Here is a 3,802-nt window from a genome sequence, read left to right on the forward strand (position 1 = left end):
TTTATAATGTTATTTATTCTAAAATTAGGGAGTGTTTGTAGGGGTGGCAACATGTATCCTACCCGCAGATATCCAACCCGATTCCACCCGATCGGGTAGGGTTGTAAATCCGATCCGCAGCGAGTAGGGTAGGGTGCGGGTTGGGTTCTCGTGCGGGTCGGGTAGGGTGCGGGTTGAACCTCAACCCTACTCGATTTGCCCGCACCCTATATATGTATATGTTATATATTTATATAAAAATATGTTTTAAGTGGATGTTGAACCAAAGACCTCTCACTAAATGTAAAAGATCCTTAACCACTAGAAAAAGATCATTAATTGATAATTTAAATTTTTTTTTACATAAAAGTCAATTCTATTTTAAATTATCATGAAGTTATATAATAATTTTGCATCTTTTTTGTAACCTGCGGGTAGGGTCGGGTACCCGCGGGTTGAGAACAGGTAGGATTAGGGTTGAGATATTCTCAACCCGCGGGTAAGGTTAGAGTTGGCTTCAAACTCTACCCTACCTATCCATTGCCACCCCTAAATGTTTGTGAATCCAATCGTATTAGATATAACCAAAATCTCAATCCGATTTACACTAAACTCATCGAATTAAACTGGATCCAATATCCATACTTTTTTATATTTGGATCCAATCCACACATTTGCATATCAAATCGGATATATTCGCAAAATAAAAATATTTTAAATAATTTTTGTTGCAGGTTTTAATATTGGGCCGAAAAATGAGTTTCTGGCTTAAGCCCAATAACCAGCCTTGTTGCATATTTTTATACTAAGTGGCTGAAATTTATATTGATGGGCCAAACTCAATAATATTATAACCAAGCCCATATTTATTTTTTATGAGAACCTTCTATGCTTGATCCGAAACAAATCTCATCAAGAAAGCAAATGTTAACCAAACGGGCCAGTTTTAAATTCAATGCTACAAGCCCAAATTTTATTTGTGATGCATGGTTCCAAAGAAGCCATGGAAGCTACATGGAGCTACCGAAATGAAGTTGCATGCATCAAGACTATCAAGCTAATGATGGCAAGAAAACATACTAAAATAAAAATGAGCTGTGGCTAAGATACTTACCAAATGTGGTCTAGATTTGGTGATGTATCTTGAGCCTTTCATGCTCAAAAATGGACGAAGAAGATCTCGGCCAGCAAGGGAGATTCTTGAAGCATGGCTTGTCTTTGATTTTGCTCAACCACCACAGGGAGTAGCTAGAGTGGCGAAGTGATGGTTGAAGGCAGAGATTGAAGCAGATGAAGTCATCATCATCATGAAGCATCAAGGGCCAGAAATCCATCTTGGAGAGCAAGCCAAGGATGGAGAGCTCGGATTGATGAAGGATGATGATCAAGAAAGGACTAGAGGTAATTGCATGTTGGGTTTTGCATGATTATCTCTTCTCTCTCTATGTGGCCGAACCGGTTTTGTTGAAGGAGGAAGAAGTTGGTTCGGTTTTGGCTTCAATAAGTGGAGGCTCCCCTCTTCTATAATAAGGGTGGACAGCCACTGTTTGAGGCAAGGAGAAAATTTGAGAGTGCAAGGCACAGTGTTCTCAGAGCTACCTGAGCTAACAGCTTTTCTCTTCTCCTTCAATGTATTCTGTTTTGTATTTTTTTGTTTAATTTTGTCATGTCTTGAGTCTCATGAAAAAAGGCAAACAGTGAGGTTTGTAATGAAAAAGCCATAGAGCGGAAAAAGGCAGAGAGTGAAAAATTAAAAGAAAAAGCCATAGATGTCTTAGAGTTCCTTTGTTCATCTATGTTATGTTTCATAATTCTGTGGGAATCCCCTTGTAAGTTGGGTTAGCACTTTACAAGTTGTAATCAGATTGATTATAGTGAAATTCCATCATGTTTGTGATGGAGACTGGATGTAGGCTGCACTGCACTTAGCAGCTGAACCAGGATATATCTGGGTGTAATCTTTCTTCTCTCCATTTCTGTTTTCTACTGCACAGGAGCAAAAACTAAAATGTCTCGTGCCAAGTGACGAGACAAAACAAAAAGTCTCGTGGCAAGTGACGAGCAAAAACAAAAAGGTCTCGTATCCAGAGACGAGCCAAAACTGAAAGGTCTTCTCTGAGTTCAGCAAGTATTAAGCAACAAAAAAGGGGGCTAAGATTCAACCCCCCCTTCTCGTAGCCACTGAAACCATCAATTGGTATCAGAGCTTGGTCTCAAAGAGATCAAACTTTGCAGCTTGGAGTAAAGATCCTCATGGCAGAAAACAGTGGCGCAAATGTGGTGTCCTATAATCTAACTGAAGGTCAATCAAGCAACAGACCTCCTCTTTTCAATGGGAAAAACTATACCTATTGGAAGGAGATGATGAAGATATTCGTACAAGCAGTGGATTACAGACTTTGGAAGATTATTCTCGAAGGGCCTCAATTTCCAACTATCACAAGTGCAGAAGGAGTTGTTTCTCTCAAACCAGAAGCAAGATGGACCGAGGAAGATAGGAAGAAGGTGGAGTTAAATGCCAAGGCAATAAATCTGCTCAATTGTGCTATCAGCTTCGAGGAGTACCGACGGGTATCAAGATGCACAACGGCAAAGGAAATCTGGGACAAATTGCAAATCACCCATGAAGGAACCACCATTGTCAAGAAGACTCGGACAGATATGCTAAATAGAGAATATGAAATGTTTGCAATGAAGGAAGGAGAGTCCATTGATGAACTGTTCGAACGGTTCAATGCTATCATTGTTGGCTTAGATGCTCTGGGAATTACACATTCTGATTCTGTGCTAGTGAGAAGAGTGTTGAGATGTCTCACAAAAGAGTGGAAAACTAAAGCTTTAATTATTTCTGAGAGCAGTAGCTTAGACTCCATGACACTTGATGATTTGAGAGGAAATCTTCTTGCTTTTGAAAATACCTATTTAAAAAAGGATACAAAAAGAAAGGAATTGCATTTTCTTCTGTGACTAACCCGCTGGATGATGAATCTAGTGATAACTCTTCTGAAAATGAGTTTGTTTTATTTGCAAAAAGGTTCAGGAAAATGGCTAAGCTCAAAGGTAAAGGCAGCAGCACAAGGAGAGTGAAGAAAGACCTCAGCAAGGTAACTTGCTACAATTGCAAGGAAATGGGGCATTTCAAATCTGATTGTCCCAAGCTGAAGAAGGAAGAAAAGCCAAAAAGAGGAAAGAAGAAAGGACTGATGGCCACATGGGAAGACTTGGAGAATGATTCTGATGATGATGATGAAGAAACTGAGACCAAGTCACAAACATGTCTCATGGCAGACCACATAGATCAGGTAGTCTTTCATAACCCTAACACTGAAGATCTTCATCTTATGATAGACCACCTTTCTGAAAAAATAAGATGTTTTTTGCTGGAAAATCAAGAACTTGAACAACAAATCACCATTCTTAAGGCTGAAAACAATTTTCTAAAAGAAAAAGTGAGAGAGGCCGAAACTGCTTGTGATCTTGTTGAAGAGAATAAGCAGTTAAGAGCCCAAGTTAGAAGCTGTGAAAGTAACCATTGTGTTCTTGCATATGTGGATTGTTTTAAGCAAAATGAAGAGTTGCTTAAAGAGGTTAAAAGACTTAAGGAAGACTTAGCCAAGTTTACACAAAGTTCCGAAAGTTTAAATCACATCTTGGCTAGTCAAAAACCTCTTTATGATAAGGCTGGGTTGGGATTCTATAAATCTGAAAATTCTCATTTTGAAAATATTGCTTCATCTTCTCATGACACAAGATTTCAAGATCCCACCTACTTTAATAAAAAATCAACTCCAAGATTTTGTAGACTATGCAATCGGAATGGACA

The sequence above is a fragment of the Arachis ipaensis genome, chromosome B08, assembly GCF_000816755.2.
Source record: "Arachis ipaensis cultivar K30076 chromosome B08, Araip1.1, whole genome shotgun sequence".
Lineage (NCBI taxonomy): Eukaryota > Viridiplantae > Streptophyta > Magnoliopsida > Fabales > Fabaceae > Arachis > Arachis ipaensis.